Below are 22,056 nucleotides of genomic sequence, written 5' to 3' on the forward strand. Positions count from 1 at the left end.
CGCCACCGCCGGCCACGCTCACCGTGACCAAGGACGGCAAGGAAGAACAAGTCTTCAACTACGCCCGATCCCTCTGGTACGCCCAACAGCAACAACTTCAAGGGTATTTGATGGGATCTCTTTCCCGCGATATCCTCGCTCAGGTCGCGACGCTACAAACGCCGGCCGAAGTTTGGAGCACCATCCATGCCATGTTCACTGCCCAGAGTCAAGCCCAAGCCATCAACACCCGCATCGAGCTGACTAACCTGAAAAAAGGTAACATGACCATGGCTGACTATCTTGGCAGGATCAAGAGCCTTACTGATGAAGTCGCGTGCACTCTCGCGGCTCTCTCCAATCCAGAAATGGTCTCCAAGATCCTCGCTGGTTTAGACATGGAGTACAATCCGGTAGTTTCTGCACTCGCCGCTTGTGTGGAACCCATCACCGTCGAGGAGTTGTACAATCAGCTCCTCAGTTTTGATGCCCGCCTCACCCTCCTTCATGGTGGCAATCTTCGGCAGTCGTCCACTAACTTCGCGTCCCGTGGCCACGGCCGTGGGCGCGGTCACCAGGGGCAGAATCATGGCGGTGGCCGCGGACGCGGTACCCCTCAAGGCGACGACGCTCGCTCTGGTGGTGCCTACGGCTACACCAACGGGGGCGGCTACAACTCCAACAACAACAACGGCGGAGGCTTCAACTCCAACAATGGCCGCCGTCCCCCTTCCGCTCGCCCTCGCCCGCGCTGCCAGCTCTGCAAGAAGTCTAGCCATGAGGTTCTGGACTGCTGGCATCGCTTCGACGAGAACTTTTTACCTGATGCTCGCCATGTTGCTGCTGCCATGCGTGAACAGGGAGGCGACGGCGTCTGGTACGTTGATTCTGGCGCCACTGACCACATTACCAATGAACTAGAGCAGCTTGCTCTTCGCGAGAGGCACACCACGGCGCTGATCAGATCCACACCGCAAGCAGAGGATGTATGGATATTTGCCACATTGGTCAAGCTTCAATTAATTCCCCTAACCTTAAACGTGATCTTGTTCTTAAGGATGTCCTTCATGTTCCACAAGCCGATAAAAACCTTGCATCCATGTCTCGTCTAGCCACCGATAATAATGTCTTTTTTGAAACTCACCGTCGTTATTTTTTCATTAAGGATCGGGCAACGAGGGAACTCCTCCATCACGGTAGATGCATTGGGGGCCTCTACCCCATCACATCCGGAGCACTTAGTCGCCGGCATCGTCAAGTCTACTCCGTCATCAAACCCTCCTTGGAAAGGTGGCATCAACGCTTAGGACATCCATCATCGGTCATCGTCAAACAAGTAGTCAATAAAGACAATCTTCCTTTGTCACATAGTTCCATTAGTGAGTCTGTTTGTGAAGCTTGCCAATGTGCTAAGAGTCATCAGCTTCCCTATCCTAAGTCTCATAGTGTGTCTCATGCTCCTTTAGAGCTTATTTTCAGTGATGTTTGGGGCCATGCCCGATATTCCTTTGGAAGAAAAAAAATATTATGTCAGTTTCATTGATGATTACAGCAAGTTTACTTGGATTTTTTTGCTTAAATATAAATCTGAAGTTTTTTCTATCTTCCAAGAGTTCCAAAAACTTGTTGAACGACAATTTGATCGAAAGATTCTTTCAGTCCAAAGTGAACGGGGAGGGGAGTATGAGAAACTCAACTCCTTCTTCAGTAGCATTTGGATTGAGCATCATGTGTCATGTCCCCATGCCCATCAACAGAATGGCTCTGCTGAGCGCAAACATTGCCACATAGTTGAAGTTGGCCTTCCTCTCTTAGCTCATGCCTCCATGCCTCTCAAATATTGGGATGAAGCTTTTATTACCACCACTTATCTCATCAATAGGCTTCCCAGCAAAGTCATTGGCAACTCAACTCCATTAGAGCGTTTGTATCATCAAAAACCTGACTATAACTACCTAAAATATTTGGGTGTGCTTGCTACCCCAATTTGCGTCCATACAATCACCACAAGCTTGAATTTTGATCCACTCAGTGTGTCTTCCTTGGTTATAGCAACCTTCATAAAGGGTATAAATGTCTTGAAATATCCACTGGACGCATCTATATTTCACGTGATGTTGTTTTTGATGAAACGCTCTTTCCTTTTGCCAAACTTCATCCTAATGCGGGAGCTTTACTTCGTGCTGAAATAGCACTTCTACCAGATCCTACTGCACCTTCTGATCACGGGGGAGAATTAACTAAACTTGATCATGTGCAAAAATCCCAAAGAAAATTCTGATTCGGCTGATATTTGTGCTAATCTGAACTGTCATTTTATGTGTGAGGAAATAGACAGAACAGGTGCGGAATACGCTGCTGATTTAGCTGACAGCACGCGATCCCACGCGAATTCGCGCGCGCAGCCTGCTGCTACTGTCAGCACACGATCCCATGGAGATTCGCCATCGGGCCTGGCCTCACATGGGCCTGTGGTCGACCGCGCCGCCAAGGTGGAGCCCACTAGCCCTGCCGTATCGCCTCGCGCCATGCCTCCTCAGTCCGATTTGGCCGCCAACGCAGGTGCGGCAGGGGGCGAATCCCCTGTTAACACGTCGCCGCAGGCCCCAACAGTGGTTGACCGCGGGCGCGTGCCTGGCCCCATAGTGGTCGCGCGCGGGTGCGCGCCTGCTGGCTGATTTGTTCCCTGCATCGGGTCGGGAGCCGGCGGGTTCCTCTATGGCAGATGAGGTTTTACCAAAATCTTCTGTGCAACCATCCACAGCGGCTCCTCCCGTGTCTTCTACGCCCTCTCTCCGGCAAACAAGGTCTCGGTCAGGTATTGTGAAAGAAAAACAGTACAGTGATGGTACAATTAGGTATGACAAAATCAAACGGGCCTTTCTTACTACTACTGGTGAACCAATTCATTTGCATGATGCTCTTGCTAATAAGGATTGGAAAGAATCTATGGACCATGAATATGATGCACTTACGAAAAACAAAACTTGGCACTTGGTACCACCAAAACATGGAGACAATATTATTGATTGTAAGTGGGTATACAAGATAAAAAGAAAGTCTGATGGAAGCATAGACAGATATAATGTCAGATTAGTTGCTAAAGGCTTTAAACAGAGATTTGGAATTGATTATGAAGATACTTTTAGTCCTGTTGTTAAGTCTGCTACTATCCGACTTGTCTTGTCTATTGCTATTTCCAGAGGTTGGAGCTTAAGACAGCTAGATGTTCAGAACGCGTTTCTTCATGGTGTTCTTGAGGAAGAAGTGTTCATGAGGAAACCACTAGGTTATGAGGATCACAACACACCACAGTATGTCTATAAGTTGGATAAAACATTATATGGCTTAAAACAAGCACCAAGAGCTTGGTATTCCAGATTGAGTATGCAGTTGCAACACCTTGGGTTCATACCATCCAAGGCAGATACCTCATTGTTCTTTTTCAGAAAAGGGAGTGTTACTATTTTTGTGCTTGTCTATGTTGATGATATAATTGTTGCTAGTTCAAGTGCAGAAGTTACTACTTGCTTCCTTAAGGATTTAAAGTTGGAATTTGCCCTCAAGGATTTGAGTGATCTTCATTATTTCCTTGGAGTAGAAGTGAAGAGAATTAAAGATTGCATACTTCTCTCACAGGAAAAATACACCACTGATATTCTCAGAAGATTGGGTTTGGAAAATTGCAAGCCGGTTAGTACACCAATTTCTACCTCAGAAATGCTCACAGTAGAAAGTGGAGAAGCTCTTGCACCAGAGGATGCAACAAATTATAGGAGTGTTGTAGGTGCTTTGCAATATTTAACCCTTACTCGTCCTGATATTTCATACTCAGTCAAGAAGGTATGTCAATACCTGCATGCACCTAGAACCACTCATTGGACTGCAGTTAAGAGAATTCTAAGGTATCTTAAGCACTCAGAAGGTCTTGGACTTCCAATTACCAAGTCTTCTTCTCTTCTTGTAACTGCTTATTCAGATGCAGACTCGGCAGGATGTGCTGATGATAGAAGATCTACAGGTGGTTTTGTTGTATTCCTGGGAACAAATCTTGTGTCATGGAGCGCAAGAAAACAGGCTACTGTCTCAAGATCAAGTACAGAGGCTGAATATAAAGCCTTGGCTAATGCTGCAGCTGAAGTAATGTGGATTCAGACACTTCTTTATGAGCTTGGTATTAAAGCTCCTACTGCTGCGAGACTATGGTGTGATAATATTGGGGCAACCTATCTCTCAGCGAATCCAGTTTTTCATGCATGAACAAAACACATTGAGGTAGACTTTCATTTTGTCAGAGAAAGAGTGGCTTGGAAGTTGCTTGAGATCAAGTTCATTCCTACAGGAGATCAGCTTGCAGATGGGTTTACAAAACCGCTTACTGTGAGAGGATTGGAAAAGTTTATATACAATCTCAAGCTTGGCAAAGCTCCTTGAGGTTTAGATTGAGGGGGAGTGTTAGAATAGTTGTATAGAGATAGGTTTTGTCATTGGGTTTGTCCATGCATCAGTCGACTGAGACTTTGTCAAGTCTCAGTCAGCTGACGTCATGCATTCATGCATAGACGCTGTATGTTTTCCTTCGTCTCGTTCGTGGTTAGTCCATGCTGGGCTAGAATTAGTGTTCCTTTTTTTGCTTGCTGTAAGCCCACAAGTGTGGTCGCTCAGGGGCTAGGATTCAGCCCCTTTTTTCTTTCTTCGTTCCTTCGCAGAGTAATACCTTCTCTTCCGGTCCATGTTTCTACCCTTATTTAATTATTTTTATACATTTTCAAAAATATTTTGCATTGTTGATAAAAATAAAAATAGAAAATCAAACTCGCACAAGTAGCAGTTGCGTTGCACCCCTTGGCGTTAATGACGGCTTGCGATACAACCAGTTGCAACGCTAGTGGTGGACATGCAACTGGGCAGTATCCTTCCCGCCTCAGTTACTTCCAACTGGCCATCATCTCCCCCGTCTCTCCAGTTGCAATCGTGTTGTACCCCTTGCAGTTGCAGCCGGGTTGCGACACATGCGGTTGCAACTCTAGTAATGGACATGCAAATGGCTAACATCCATCGCCCCTTCAGTTGCAGTCGTGTTGTACCCCTTGCTGCTGTAGAAAGGGTTGCGACACATGCAGTTGCAACTCTAGTGATGGACATGCAACTAGTCGACATCCCCCTTCTTCCAGTTGCCGTCGTGTTGTACCCCTTGAAGTTGCAGGCGGGTTGAGACACGTGAAGTTGCTATGGACATGCAACTGCTCGACAACCACCCCTCCAGTTGCAGTCATGTTGTACCCATTGCAATTGCACATGGGTTGCGACACATGGAGTTACATCTCTAGTGATGGACATGCAACTAGCCGACATCCCCCCCCCTCAAGTTGTTGTTGTGTTGTACCCCTTGCAGTGCAGAAGGGTTGCGACACATGCAGTTGGAATTCTAGTGATGGACATGCAAGTGGCCTACACCCCGTCCAATTGCAGTCGCGTTGTACTCCTTGTAATTGTAGATGGGTTGCAACAAGTGCAATTGCTGGTTGCACATGGATATTCACACAACTCAAGTCACATACACAAAAAGGCAATGCAACATGATGTATTCAAAGATTAAAAAAATATAGAGGAAAAATAAAAATAAAATAAATTATCTAAAAAAGGAAAATAACTAAAAAGTTAATGATTCAAAAAAGGAAAAAACAAACATAGACAAAAGAGTAAAAAAAATTTGAGACAAACTCGCAAAGCCTTTATTCAATCGTCACAATGTTTACAGGGACAAAATCCAAATTTCCTGGGTGACCTAACCAAACATGGCGGCCAAAACCCAGGGATAACGCATGCTTTGCAAGCTTGTGAGCCTCAACATTCGAGGTTCTGAATTCATGATTGATCAAACAAGAAGAAAAAAAATACTAGAATGAACTATGATTTCATGCACCAGAGCCCCATATTGTGCACTTGTGCCTTTCTTGATTGCTTCAACTGCCAACTTACAGTCTGACGCCACTGAAATACTGTCGCAGAGCAAGTCATTCGCTAGTGCCAGAGCTTCACGAATTGCCAAGGTCTCCGGAGTCTCTGGATCATCAATGTTGTTGAAATGGATCACTGACGCTCCCTGGTACTCCCCCGTCCCATCTCTGTAGATAGCTGCTACTGCGCCAAACCCACCATGTCTCGAAACTGCCGCATCAATGTTGATTTTCACATGATATTCTGGAGGAGGGATCCACCCCGTCAACCTGGGAGCTGGCGCCGGCTTCTCCTTCTCTGGCTTCTGCAAACACTGAATCTCTGAAAGATAGCTCGATATGAAGCCATGTGTTGCGAATGGTGTTTGAAAGATACCCTCATGTATTAACTTCCTCCGCGACGACCAAATCGCCCAGAGGGTGACAATCATGGTAACCAGCTCGTCACTGGGCATCGTTTCGAACATGGAAAATAACCACTCCTTTGCATCATCGCTTCGGTTCATCGCCATATGCTGCACCATCTCTTCCTTCGATAAAGCCCAAGTGCTCCTAGACAGTGCGCAGTTGAGTAGTGAGTGCCGCCAGTTATCCTGAGCTTCACACACTCCACAAACGTCCGTGGTGGACATATTTAGGTGCTGTAGTAGATCTCCCGTTGGCAGTGAATGCTGGGCCAGTCTCCACGTGAACACTTTCAGTTTCGATGGCACCCTTAGCTTCCATAGTGACGACCAGCTCTTCATAAGTCCCTGGAGGTTGGAAGTATGCTCTCCCTCCTCTAACCATGCCTCTCTTCCACTTTTTATACGGTAAATCATGGTGTACGCCGTCCTGACAGAGAATTGGCCCCTCGGATCCTCGGCCCATGCCCAGAAATCGTCCACCTAATGAGTGCATATAGGAATCCTCAAGATGGCTTCGGCATCCATTGGGACAAAGACTTGTCGAACCACCTCTTCCCTCCAGGAAGCAGTTGAAGCATTGATTAAGTCTGACACTCGTTCTGGAGGGTCATGAACCAGAGATGTAATGGGCCTCATCATCCCCGATCTGGGTATCCAGTTGTGCTGCCATATGTTCGTTGAGTGCCCGTCCCCTATGCGCATAATTACACCGAGTTTCAGTATGTCTCTCCCATCTACAACTGCCCTCCATATTTGAGAAGGGTTTGATCCCAACTCTGCCTCTAAGATGGACGTAGTTTGGTAGTAGGCTGCCTTCAATATGCGTGAGCTCAAGGACAACGGCTCTGTCAGGCACCTCCACGCCTGCCTACAAAGTAAAGCCAGGTTAAAAACTTCTATGTCCTTAAAACCGAGACCTCCCAAGTTCTTGGGGTTTGTCATGATGTCCCAAGAAACCCAAGCAGGTTTCCTCTTCCCTCGTTTGGATTCCCACCAAAACTGCCGTATAATTGAAGTTACACTGTCACACAGTCCCCTCGGGAGACAGAAGCACGACATAGAGAAGACCAGAATGGCCTGAGCAACTGATTTTATCAACACCTCTTTGCCTGCTGCCGACAGCAGTTTCTACATCCAACCCTTAACTTTCTCCCACACTCTGTCCCGCAGATAACGAAATGTGCCATTCTTTGACTGTCCAACCGCTGTGGGCATACCCAAGTATTTCTCACTCAAAGATTCATTCTGTACCTGTAAGATACTCTTGACCTGGTTTCTCAAACCCTCAGGGCAACCTTTACTGAAAAAGATTGAAGACTTTTCTGTATTTATTCGTTGTCCGGATGCATCACAATAGGATCTAAGCAGGTTCGACACCGCATTTGCTCCCTCCACGCTAGACTTAAATAGCAACAGGCTGTCATCCGCAAACAAAAGGTGATTCACCACAGGAGCTGTGGATGCCACCTTTACACCGCCAAGTACCGATGACTGAGAACTCGATTTTAAGAGGCACGAAAGGCCCTCTGCTGCCAATAAGAATAGGTAAGGGGAAATGGGATCTCCCTGTCTTATACCTCTCGATGGTTTAAACTGCTCCAATCTCTCTCCATTGAATAATACAGAGAAGGATACTGATTTTACCATACCCATAACAATTTCAGTCCAAGCTGGAGAGAATCCTAGCTTCAGCATGATCGCCTGAAGATAAGCCCACTCAACCCTATCGTATGCTTTCATCATATCAAGCTTTAGGGCACATAAACTGTTGGTCTTGGACTTGTTCCTTTTCATGAAATGCAAGCACTCATAAGCACAAATAATATTGTCAGTGATCAGTCTCCTAGGCACAAAAGCAGATTGCTCTTCAGATATGATATCAGGCAAGATTAACTTCAACCTATGTGCCACAACCTTCGAGGCGATTTTATATAAAACATTGCAAAGACTTATTGGCCTGAATTGAGATAAGAGAGTCGGGCTAGCTACCTTTGGGATCAAAACCAATACCATGTCATTAACCCCCTCAGGGCTTTCCTCTCCTTTTATGATGCGCAATACCACTTCAGTCACTTCCTCCCCACAAAGATCCCAATGCCTTTGGTAAAAATGAGCCGGAAAGCCGTCGGGGCCCGGGGCTTTTGTTGGGAACATTTGAAAGAGTGCCGTTTTCACCTCATCATTGGTGTAGGGAGCACCTAACATGTCATTCATCTCCTGCGTGACCTTTCGGGGAACATGTTGAAGCACTTCTTCCATGCCACTCACTCCCTCTGAAGTATATAGAGATTTATAAAAATCTTGTACCATGGCCCTCAATTCTGCCGGATCATCTGTAATGACGCCGAGGGAGTTGGATAAAGCTCGTATCATATTCTTTTTCCGCCTTAAGCTCGCACACATGTGAAAAAATCTGGTGTTCCTGTCACCCGCTGATAGCCATTCTAACCTGGATCTTTGACGCCACATAAGTTCTTCCCTGTGTAGGAGTTCTACCAGCCGGTCATTGAGCTTTAGCTCAACATGCGTAGGGCCAGTGCGGATTGGGTCACCCCGCAGTTGCTCCAGCTTGGCCTTGATCAGCTTCATCTCCTTTCGGACACTCCCGAATGTGTCTCTACTCCATGTGGACAGATCCATACTAATTCTGAGAAGTTTATCACAAAAATCACCAACCCCATAGCCTGGTGTGAGGGTGCTCCAGCTATCAGTTATCTTCTCTCTCCATGCCTCATGTGATTCCCACATGGTTTCGTATCTGAACATCTTCTCCTTCCTTGGGTCGTGTTGAGTGCCATCCAAGATCAGCAAGATCGGCGCATGATCTGAAGTAACTCCAACTAGGTGATGAAGTGTGGCTAATGGGAAACGAGCAGTCCAACTCGCCGAAGCAAGAGCCCTATCAAGACGGACCCTACAAAAACTACCTCCAGCAACCTTCTTCTCAAAAGTCCAAGGCCGACCCTGGTATCCAAGGTCCATGAGCATGCACACGTCAACTGCATCATGAAAGGATTGGATCTGTGCATTGCTCCTGTCCGCTACTCCATCATGCTCCTCTGGGCGAAGAACTTCGTTAAAATCTCCAAAACAAAGCCATGGTAAATCACTCATCGTACTTATTCCCTTCAGAACATCCCAAGTTTGGTGTCGTAGATGTGTTTGGGACTCCCCATACACGCATGTGATACGCCAAGGATCGTGGCTCGTCTCTGTAACCTTTGCATCGATGTGATACACCGAGTCTCCCAAGATCTCCACATTGCAATTGTTATTCCAGAACATCCCAAGTCCTCCGCTTCTCCCTTGACTGCCTACTGCAAACGAGTTATCAAAACCAAAAGTTCCAGCTAAAGCTTCTACCCGTGCTCCACTTATCTGAGTCTCAACAATGCAAAGCACGGTAGGGGTAAACTTCATCGCGAACTCGCGAATTTCTCGAACTGTCGCAGGTTTACCCACTCCACGACAGTTCCAGCAAAAGGCACTCATTGGGCTCGGCAACTCTCCTCTAGGGAGGCCGCCAGATTCTTCACAGAGTTGTTGGAACCTTCCTGTCCCGGGGTCACCATCTTTGTGTGCTTGGAGTCTCTCTTTGGGGGCGGGCTGATCACTTGAGCACTTCCCACGGGCACTATAGCCAGCTGATCGGATCCCAGAACAGAGCCATGCGTGGAAGCTGAAGCGCTGTTTGCATGTTCTGCGCCACTTGTTCTCTTACGAGAGGCATCTTCCATGTTTATATCTTGGGCTGGTTCTAAGTGTTTGTCCTCATGTGCCTGCTTCTCCTGCCCTTCCCCGGCAAAGTATTCATCGCCTGAGCTCTGTCCTCTTCTGCCTGTACATCCTCCTCTGCGGCCACCTCGGCGACCACGCACTACTAGAAAAACCCCTACTAATGGCGCACCTAATATGGCCATTAATGGCGCATCTGTTGTGCGCCATTAACAGCACGCCATTAGTAATTTTTACTAATGGCGCATACTAATGGCGCACCACGGGTGCGCCATTAGTATAGGCCAGCGTGCGCCATTAGTATGCCTCCCAGGGGCCATGTATACCCAGGTGCTTTGGCATACTAATGGCGCACCACCACTGGATGCGCCATTAGTAACCGCGGCATACTAATGGCGCACTACCCAGTGATGCGCCATTAGTATGCACTGTCATACTAATGGCGCACTGTCATGTGATGCGCCATTAGTATGAATATTAGGTTTTTTTATTTTTTTATTTTCTGTTTTTTGCACAGGTTACAAAATGTATAATTTGACAAAATATAGATAGCACACATCAACAACAGATTCATCGAATACAATAGAAGATTAGTCTTTGAATACAATTCATCATATTAGTCTCCGAATAAAATTCATCATATTAGTCTCCGAATTAAAAAGACGAACAAAGATAGAACATTATATTACAAGTCTCGAGACCGCGAGTAGCGAGTTTGTCTTCACATTACAAGTCGATATCGATCATCTAAACTACCATCACATAGAAGAGAGATGCGGTCATCACGATGAGCATCATCACGATGAAACTCGTCTTCATCCGGTTCCTCCAACGCTCCCTCCCCTCTCCCGCTAGATAGCGGGCATATCTAGATTCGGCCTCGGCCCTAGTGGTGTACCCTTTGTAACTGTTACCGCTGAATCGGTGAACCTGTCTCCGACACTCCTCCCAGTCATCGTAGACTCCGGGAACCTTACCCTTGTACACGACATACGTCGGCATCGCTATGCACTAGCCAAACGAAACGTTAGTACCAATTCACAGACAATACATAAGCAATATATAATTATGCAACAGAACGATCGGAAGAGAAAAGCAAGACATTAATAGCATCGATTACATCTAAGTTGAATGACTCTCGAAACCAAAGAGACATACTACAAGTTCATTAAAGTTTAATTACAACATGAGCCAATCGATGTTTCAGAACTAGACACAGCATCACTGCTTTCGACTCGACTCAAGGGACCGGAGCGTGGATGAAGCCGCCGTCTATCGTGGGAGTCATGAAATAACGGTCGTTGTCAGCCTGCATTTGTAGCATTGTGTCGATGTCACTGTTGGACGGTTGATTTCTGAGGTAGAACTGCCCCGAGGTACGAAGGACATCTTGATGGATGATTTCCGCAAACTCCGACTGGATGCGAAAGAATTCTTGTCGGAGGTCCGCATCCTGGATTGCCGACACGCTCGCGGCCCAATCTTTGAGTTTACTCGATAGTAGAAGTTGATGATGGTCCCGTACGATCGCCCGCATGTGATGGATGGCATAGTAGGCACCCTTCTGACCGCCAGGCGGCTGCTTGACGCAGCAGAACATCGTATTGTGGGAGAACACGTGCTTGCCGTACTTACGAATAGGCCTGGTGAAGGTGCCTCCAGATTTGGCGTAGCCGGGGAGAACATCATCAAGAACCTTCTTGACATTTGTGTAGTCTACGTTCGACAGACGGTCCGGGTCGAAATACGTGGCCATGGAATATTTGGGGCTTAGGAGGATGAGCGTGCAACATGTGTCACTGCGGAAAACACGGAATGTTAAAAGAAAAACGATCGAAATGTAAGAATTCATATGTTACGGGCCGGTTGATGGGAGGACTTACTCGGGAAAGTAAGGCACGAGGAAGTTATCCTTATCTTGGTTTGCCAGAATGACGCCTTCGAGGTAAGAACTCGCGACTTGCCGGTCCCCAGCGCTGCCCAAGATCTTGGCACGCATGTAGAAGGGGTCGACTATCACGATGTCCGGGGTCTTGTCGCGAATGATCCGCATCTCCATACTCAGCGAAAATAGCCGAATGAAGGTGTAGTGCAGCGGATGAAGGTTCAACATAGCATGGATGTCATCAAAACGCAGGACGATCGTACGCCCGATGGAGTTATCCACAAAGCCCTTGCCCTCTGGCACCTTGGCCGCGAAAACCGGGTATGCCACATCCTTCTCCCTGAGACGCCGCTTCTCCAAAGAAAGAACACTGTCATGCAAACTCCGCATAGCACCGGTTGCAGCATTGAGCATATTTGTCGGTAGCATCGCCCTACCCGCCACATGCACCCTCCTCGAGATATCCTGCGGTGAAGGTGGCCCGTCCTAAGCACGGATCGTACTCGGTGCTGGCTGGCTCGCACCCTTCTTAGTCTTTCTTTTGTGTGCCTTCTTCTTCTCCTGTAATGGGACCGAGTTCTGCTCACAGACCGCCTTCTTGAGTGTGTTGGGGCTGATAATATTTCGCACCTCGCCTATCTGAGGCTCGGTGAAGTCGGCAGCTGGAGGCGTCTCCTGAGAGCTGAACGCCAGACGGCGCCTGTTGCAACTTGGCTTCTCCACGGTACCAGCTAGATTGCACACGTCTTTTGTTGGGTTTGGTTCTTGAGAAGGAGGCCCCATGAAGTCGCCATCGTACCCATGCTCGGCAAAGTACCGATCGACGTTGCCAAATGTATCATCGTCGTCGTCCTCGTCGTTCTAATCCTGTGCCATATGCATGTTTGGATCCAGTGGCATAGGGATGTCCGGCACCGTTACGGCGGTCTTGCCATGGGGCCGACTTGGCACCGGCACGACTGGCGGTGTTGTCTTTGGGGTGGTGTCCCTCGCCCCCAAACGAATCTGGCTCTTCGGCCAAAGTAGGGGCCAGCTCAGGCAGGCGCTGAGGGTCATCATGTCTTCATCGTCGGCCCCGACGGGTCGAATCGGAGGTAACAAGTCGTCGCAGCCTGGCAGCACCCAAACCAGTTGAACCCTAAACAAGTTGGGTGGCATCTGGGTACCGTGCAACAAGGGGTTGCCCGGTTGAACGATTTTTCCCTTGGCGACATCGACCAACTCGTTGTCCACGAAGTGGAGGAGAGTGCACGGAACGTCGGCGGCGCCCTGCGAAAACATGTAGGGCGTTAGGGATGCCCAGTCAAAGGCAAGGAGATGAAGTCCTCGGCCGAGAAAGGCTTAATTAGTTACCGTGATGATGGCGTCGAGCTCGGCTAATGTCGACGCACCGCCAACGGCGGGCGTGCAGTTGACGGAGGGGCCGCTTGCTGAAGAGGTGCCGGCCGGCGTACACCCGGGTGCATTAAGCTCCCGTGCCGGCGTCGGAGACACCAATGCCGCCTCCGCCGGAGGCACCAATGGCCCCGCCATCGCATTATGCGAGTTGCTGGCCGTGAAGCTAGGAATCGGGGGCGGCCCCTGTTGGCCGCCCGCAATCCACGCACTCAACCCCGAGATCAAGGTAGGCACAAGGGCGGTGATCATCGCTCCGAGTTGTTGTTCCACTTGCTCTTGGACAATCTCCGGAATCAGCGCCACCTGTGCCTTGAGTTCTTGAACCTCTCGCGCCTGGCTTTCCGAGCTGGTCTTTTTCTCCTTCCGCACACCAGCGGTATAGTATGACCCCCATTTTGTCGACAAGCCTTTGTCGGCCACACGACCAGCTGACGTCGGCTTACTAAGCTTATCCTTGTTCTTCATTACATTCAACCCCCTATTTAGAGTGGTTTCCCAAGGGTTGCTCTTAGTCGACCCCGCGCTACTGCTTTCAGTCGCCTGCGGAAGGAATGTGAACCATTTAGAAATTTGGCTTCATTAATTAGAATGCAACCATATGGAGCTAATTACGCGGGGGTGTATTCCTTACCAGAACAAGCTCAAGCTGCCTGGTCTTTGGATCCGTGGTAAGCTCCTTTGTTTTCGGGTCCTTCTTGTACCGGGCCCTGACAAAGTTCCTGGTCTGCTTGTCACCGTATTTATCGAAGAGGGGCGGTAGGCCTTGCTCGGCACGGTCCGCCTCCTCCTTGTCCCATATAGGCTCCGCCACTCTGTAACCGCCGGGACCGAGTGTGTGTTCCCCTATGTTCAGCTCCCGCATTTCTTTCCCCCACTCACTTGATTGGGAGCTTGCGGTGCTCGAGCAATTGATCTTGAAGTCGTTGTAGTCATCTTCGGTGATCGAAGGATTTTTCTCCTTGATCTTCTGATAACTCTCACCTTTCTCGATCATTCTATTCACATTGCTTTTCCAAGTAGACATGGCCTTGCTCATCTTCGTGAGGGCAGCATTGTTCACTTTATTCCCTTTGAGGCTTGTGTTTTCAAATTCAGCGGGGAACTTGTATCGTTCGTGCAGCTTCGTGAAGAGGAGGTTGCGCAAATTCCCTCGGTCAGGATGCCTCAGGTTCTCGGTGTTGATCGAGACGGTGCTCCGGACAATGCGCCCGAGCTGAAGCGAGTACCCCTTGACTATTCGTTCGGGCGCCGTTGGATTCCCGTTGGAGTCCACTTCAGTAACTTCCTCCTTGAGGGTGCGGAGCACGATTGGGCGCCGGTCCTTCCGTTGCCTCTTCGGTTGGCTGCCATCTGTGCGTGCGCCGCCATCATCAGTGGTGGCATCCTCGGCAGCACCATCAGTGGTGGCATCAGTGTGGTCATCCTCGGCGGCACCATCCGTGGTCTCAGGATCGGTGGGGAAGGCGGCGGCCTCATACAAGTGAGGTTGTTCCTCCATCTCCTGGGACAGCTCCCAGAATGCCTTGCCGCCCGAACCCCCGGCCTAATCGTTGTGGGCCATGTTTCTCTCTAAATAGAAACAAAGTTTGGTCAAAAAGTTGGTTATTGTCAAGGAACAAGATCATGGTCTCATCATTTAGGGTTTGTCGACACCGAGGCATCCTAAAATCTAAGCTTTTATCATTGAGGGTTTTTCGACGCCGAGGCACCCTAAAAGCCTAACCTTTCATCATTTTGTTAGAACTTTTGCAAAAAAGGAATAAAAGCAATAATAAAAAAAATAACATTAGTGGCGCACCTTCTGGCTGGTGCGCCATTACTAGTTACAACTAGTAATGGCGCACCACCAGGGGATGCGCCATTAGTATGTTTGGACAGGCGCACTAGTTCAAAAAAAATAAATTTGGTGCTAATGGCGCACCGTGGTCAGGGTGCGCCATTAGTAGTTTCAACACTAATGGCGCATCAGAAGGTGGTGCGCCATTAGTATATACTAATGGCGCACCACTTGTCTGGTGCGCCATTAGTGTCATTTCCATCTATAGCCCTTTTCCTAGTAGTGACGGCCCCCACCAGGACCTCTTCCAGTTCTCATATACCATCCTGCCCTCAGATCTTTGAACACTAAGGCAGAAGGTGGATGAACCCCTGATCCGTGTTCTTTGTAGAGATGACCCAACATACCACATACCGCACACCAATCGGGCAATTTTTCATATTTAACCCGGTAGATCTGCCACTTTCCTCCCCTTACAAATGACACAGCGTTCTTCAGCGGCTTTGTCACATCAATTCTTACCCAAATCCTATGAAAATTCCCAGCAAAATCCTGTGAAGGAGGTTCGGCATACAAAACTTCCCGTACCCTGCCAGCAAGTTGTTCAATAAGGTGCGCAAACAAATCGGGAACGTCATGGATCTGAGCCCAGATATCTATTGTGTCCAGCTTGATGGTGGTTGGTTTCGTCACCCCATCGTATGGCTTGATGATCACCGCATCCCCCTGAAGTGTCATGGGCCTTCTTGCATCACCCTCTCCCAGTATCCCAGACAAAAGAGTAAATGAAAATTTTAAAAATGGCAGTCAACAAAAAAAAAGGCCAACTTACAAAAAAAAGGCCACAACCCCTGGCCAGCCCCCCAAGCAAACCCCAGGCCCGATAGAAAAAACGAAGAGAGCAGCCCAGCAGCCCAATCCCAAACATCCTACGCATTCTGTTCACATGAAAGCAGCAAACAAATGTAACCATCTGTTTGGTCGACTGAGACTTGACTAAAAATCAGTCGACTGATTTTTAGCAGACCCCTTTGTCATTTAAACTTGTACTCCTGATCTATCTCTTCTTCTCTCCTTCGTAGCGTTATCTCCTGTATCTTCTGTAACGATCTCTCGATCGATCTCTCCATAACTTGTATGCCAAGGCTTATGCCCAATATATACCAATGCGGCCCGCGACAAAGGGTTCAACGTTTTCAACATATTTTGCAGCCTGTGCGCCTCTTTTGAAGATATTTACTCTTGCTGTAATTTCCTCCACAATCTGCCCATAGAGTGCACACTAAACTATGTGTGTCCGTTGGGAGGGGCGTGGTGTGATTGAAGACGACGCCATCGCAGCCTTGTTGTCTTGCTCACAAAGCTCGGTGTCGTCTATGTTCATCTTCACATAACCAGAAGGAGGATCCAGGATGAAACTATCATAAGTGACTTTGAATAGACGAATGTTAGAAGAAAAAGTTTTAGGGGCCTCGAGTTTTAGAGCAACTCCAACTGGCCGACATAAACGGACATCAATTTTGTCCGTTTATTGTCCGTTTGGATCATCCGTCCGTCCGTGTCCGCTTTTTCGAATGGGTCTGCCTGTGCGCCCAACGGGGCCAAACGCATTTTAGACATGTCCGCTTTTTCGAATGGGTCGGCCTGTGCGCCCAACTCGCCAACAGCTCGCCCGCCCCCGTGCCCGCTCGCCGCCCCGCCACTTGCCCCGTGCCATAGCTCGCCCCGCCCGTGTCGCAGCTCGCCCCGCCGCCCGCTCGCCGCTCCACAGTCGCGAGCACCCACATCATGCTGCAGCCGCACCTCGCCGCCCCAATCGCGGCGCCCGCTCGCCTCCCCGCAGCAGGTCGCCCCGCAGTCGCGATCTCCCGCGCCATGCCGCAGACGCAGCTCGCCGCATATGCCTGCGTACCCGTGGCGTGTGCACGTGCACGCAGTCACGCACACATGTACATGCACGCATGGCTAGCTGGACCAGAACGGACGAGCCTTGGGCGTAGCTCTACTTGTGCATGTACACGCAAGCATGGCATGACCTATACATGCGCTCGTCGCTGCGCGCGAGAGCTCTGTTCACTGGGGAGTTGCAGCCAAAGAGGAGGCCACGCATCGACGAGGAACTCACCAAGGAGGAGGCCACGGCGCTCACTAGTGCCGGCTCTGGCACTTCCCATCGGCTAGCACAACGGAGGTTACCCCGACGGCTGCTTCGCGTCCCGCGGCTTTGTTGGTGGTCTGGAGCGGGGTGGGCGGGTGGGTGAGAGAAGAGAGAGAGGAAAGGAGAAGAGAGATGGGTGGGTGGTTGGATGACAGGTGGGCCAAGCAGCACATGCAGTGGGCAGAAGCGAGCGAGGAGAGCAGAGAAAACATCCGCTTTGTGTCCGCCGCCGACCCAAATGTGATCCAAATTTGAGATGGAAATGGGTCTCTGTGTTGGGCAGTCATTTTTTTCCGTGCAGACCAAAATAGACATGGGCGAACGAAAATGGGTCGCCTGGTTGGAGTTGCTCTTAGTTTCACCAAGGGCCCCCAAAATCTTAAGACCGCCCCTGCTTTTCGTAAAGAACCCACGATCGGTTTCCTCAGCGCATGATTGATCCATCCTGACCGATGCCTGGTCGAATTGTTTTTCTGACCCATTCAACCCAACGAAGCCTGATGGCCTAGCCAAACAAAGCGACCTGCTCTATAGATTCGGCGACTGACTGACCTCAACATTATGACAGGAGGAGGACGAGTTGCCTTTATGCATCTCGGTCAACAAAGTTCACATATGAACATATATAGTTTCTGGGGATAGATAGATTCATCTCTTTACCAAAGATATATGGAACATGGCAATTTTCTTCCGGCATTACGCGTGCTCTGAACTTTGACAAGGTTTGTTTTCATGTATTATTCATACCATGATCAGTTATCTCATACTCATAGTATGCCATACAATTCCGTGAAGGAATACCGATATGGATTCATCACGTTCTCTTTGCTTGTCCACCTTTGTTCCATGCTAACCTTACTTCCAATTTATGTTGCTGGGTATTTCCCAGCCAACAGCCGCTCGGATGATTGCCGAGAAGCAGGCTGCCAAGGAAGTCCATGATGAAGCTCTGAGGATCATCAGGAGCATCAAGGAGAGTCCATTTCATGGCTCTTTAACCCTTGGTGAAGTGACCATGGTTCTCAAGTTATTGTCAGAGAAGCAGGTCCGACAATGGTATGTTGATAACATCACCTCTGTAAAGGAAATTATACTAATATGAACACATCTCCTGTTTGCCAGCACCTCGCAAGAAGAGTTGTTCGATGTGCTCTTGGAGCTGAGAAAGAAACAAGTGTTCCCAGCTTTCTCCTGGGAAAGCATCCAAACTCTTCGGCTGGTCGAGCAGCCTGCTGCCAAGTGGAGCTTAGGTCTCATGACCCCAATTGGTATAATCTCAAACAAATGCATGAATATGCTCTGCCTTTTATATTGTTTACTTTTTTTTAAACACAAGAAAGGCGCCATCAAGCGCCAAGATTTCATTCAACTCATATGCAAAGTACATCATGAATTACAAAGCCCTCAATTTGGAGATTCTGAATCTGGAGCATAGTATGACAAGGGCTATTGCTACGAGCTGGATGAGTACAACCAATGGCAGGTTCTAGCCTAGAGTTGAGAACTTGATGACCTGCGTTGTGAGCAATACCATTGATATTCCTGTGAATATGATAAACAACATGATGTTGTGGATGAGTGTCCCGAAGAAAGCTACTAATCGGTGTTTGACATCTCCATGGAGTGTTGTTGCTGCTTAAGTTCCTGGAAGCGACCATCTTTGCAAGAGAAAGATTATCCGTGGGAAAAGAGACTCGCTGAAGTTGGAGAACTCGAGCACCCTTGGCTGCTAGTTGCAAAGCTAAAGCTTCTGCCACAAGTGGAGAGTGGGTATCATCAACCGAAGCCTGAATCATGATATTCCTATGATGTTGGTCCCCTGGTTGGTCAATGTAGATTCCAATCCCTGTAGCTGGAGAATAACCTCTTCCAGGAATGTTTTTCTTTTGCCAAGAGGCATCGGAGTAAACTTTGGTACCTGTAATGAGCAAATCAGATCTTATAGTTGAGCCTTGCACAATTTGATTCTCTAGTTGGCCATGAGAGGTAGGCTTTGAATTCTGCTGCCCTTCCATGGCTAAGTCCTGCAAAATCTGTGAAGAGGAAATGCCAAGAGAAGCATATTGAATTTGGTGAGGAAAAGAGTATTTCTTGCAAAATAGAGCATCATTTCTTGCCTTCCAGAGACACCACAGGAAGGTGAAAATGTTTTCTACAGTTGCATGTGGGTGATTCATAGTTAAAAGGGCGTGAATGATATAATGAATGGAACAATTCTGCTGCACCAGAGAATCAGTCCTAATAAACCAGGGGGATGCAAACCAAGCAGCTCTAGCAAATGGGCATAGTAAGAAGAGATGATCATCTTCATCAAGGCTGCACCTAGAGCAATGGGAACTAATATGGATAGAAAACTTACCTGCCCTGACGCCAGTGGGAAGAGCTCTCCTAAGAAGTCGCCAAGCAAAAGTTTGGATCCTAGGGGCCATGTGCTTTTGCTTCCAAACCTGCTGTAGAATATCCTTGATGATTGGGGCTACCTGTCTTGGGGCATTGGCATGGTGAGAGTGAATCTGTTGGAGACATAGTTTGTATGTGCTTTTGGAGGTACATTTTCCTGATGGAGTCAAGTCCCAACAGAGAGAATCCCTACAGTCATCATAGACAATATGTGTAGCAAGAATAGTTGAAGCAGTTGGTTGCTCAAAGAGATCGTTAATTAGCCGCACATTCCAGGTTTTTTGTCCAGGAAGCCAAATATCAGAGATCTTAGCAGGGTAAATGTAGTTGCTATGCTGGATTATGAGATGATCATAAATACCTTCCCAGGCAGCACACCAAGGAGTACTCCAAATAGAACTATTCCCCTGTGAAATCTGAATAAAAGCATGAGATTTAAGCAGAGGCATCACTTTAAGAATGGAGGACCAGAAAGCAGATTTTGGGATGTTAGCAGAAGCTCTCCAAATGGAAGAATCGGGAAAATATTTAGACTTAAGAATTTTATAAAGGTGCCCTTCAGGGTTTTCAGCAATCCTCCAAGCCGAGGCAAGAAGTAGGCATTGATTCATAGCAAGCATGCATGTTCTTAATACCAAGGCCACCCTCCTTCTTATAGGAGTACAAAGATCCTTCCAAGACCTAAGACACATAGCTTTAGCACCTGGCTCCTCTCTAATTCCAACCCACCAGAAGTTTCTGATGATGGAAGTGAGCTTTGCTAGGAATTTTTTAGTGAAAAGAATATTGGACATGTAATAGACAGGGATGAAGGCAAACACAGAATTAATAAGCTCTAGCCTCGCTGCATGGGACAACTTGTTCGCTTTGTAGGTGGGAAGCTTGTTCTTAAATTTACCGTAGACGAAGTTGTAAGCAGAAGCACGATCTTTAGCTGGGAGGATTAATGGGTGCCCAAGATGTGTAGATCTACTATCAATGAGAGGAACAGGGAAAATATGACTGATTTATTGAGCTAAAGACTGGGACACATTAGCTCTAAACAGAATAGAAGATTTGCCCCAATTTTGAGTCTGACCGGAATGCGAGCAGAAATGGTTAATGAGATTGGCCATTTGATTAGCTTCCTGTATCGTAGCATTGCCACAAACTGATAAATCGTCAGCAAAAAGCATGGAGTGACACTAGTAGAAAAAGGGTCAAATGTGAAGCACAATAGTGCCAGTTTGAATTTCAGCCGGCACTAATGTGTACATTAGTGCCGGTTCGTGGCGGCGATCAATAGCACTGGTTCGTGGCGAACCTTTAGTACCGGTTCTTGCCACGAACCGGTACTAAAGAGGCTGTGTCAGCCTGCAGTCAGGCTATGGCCCCACCATCACCATTTAGTGCCGGTTCGTACCACGAACCGGTACTGATGAGGTTATGGCAAGCTGTTTTTAGTCCCACCTCGCTCCCCCAACAAGCCTTTTACCACCTTAAATATATTATTTCTCAAACTATCACAAGCACTTGGTCTTCATTGAACTCTATGTGTAGAATTTGTGGCCACAATATGAGTCTTCATCGGTTTATAAATCGTTGATGACTCATATTGACAATTCAGATTGTACACACAAAGATCATTAATGATCAAAGTATTTTTGATGTTATAAGATCATATTGACAATTTAGACTGTAAATAAATATAAGATCATGATCTAAATGCTCTTATATTTTTTGCGTTTAGTATGCACCAACTGCTAGGCGGGAGAAGCTGTTTAGTACCGGATCGTGGCGAACCTTTAGCACCGGTTCGTGCCACGAACTGGTACTAATGAGGTTGTGTCAGGTAAGGCTGTGGCCCCACGAGCACCTTTAGTACCGGTTCATGGATGAACCAGTACTACAGTTTCTTAGTAAGCTATTTTTTAGTCCCACCTCGCGAAGAGAGAGGGACTAGGAGCGGTTTATAAGCCTTGAGTGCAGAGACGATGAAGAAGAGGCTCAATGCTCACGTTGCTTAATTGCACGTCGGCATTTCTTTTTTTTAAACTTTGGTTATAACTCCAGACTTTGACCATCAAGTTTTGCAGAAAAGAAAAAATAGCAGAAAAAAAAACTATAGCTGAAAAGAAAAAAACTATATAAAATGACAGTGAAATTGAAAATCACTACAAAATGAACTCTGAAAATGTTGAATTTTGGCAAACTAGATGAAAAACTACTCAGAAATAAATAGAAGAAAAGAAATATAACAGAAAAGAAAAAATTATACAAAAAACTACGCAAAAATAAATAGAAGAAAATAAAGCAGAAAAGAAAAAAACTATTAAAAAAATTGGGGCGCTGCCCTGTGGGCCTGCTAGGCCACGGGC

General features: G+C 47.7%; 1 non-coding gene across 1 annotated transcript; it reads left to right on the forward strand.

The window, feature by feature from the left end:
• The first annotated feature begins 336 nt into the window (after positions 1-336).
• On the forward strand, positions 337-468 carry LOC123151564 (small nucleolar RNA Z247). The gene has a single exon (XR_006475717.1). It is a non-coding gene; the product is annotated as a small nucleolar RNA Z247 (small nucleolar RNA).
• Positions 469-22,056: the final 21,588 nt, after the last annotated feature.

Source organism: Triticum aestivum, chromosome 1B, assembly GCF_018294505.1.
Source record: "Triticum aestivum cultivar Chinese Spring chromosome 1B, IWGSC CS RefSeq v2.1, whole genome shotgun sequence".
NCBI classification, from domain to species: domain Eukaryota; kingdom Viridiplantae; phylum Streptophyta; class Magnoliopsida; order Poales; family Poaceae; genus Triticum; species Triticum aestivum.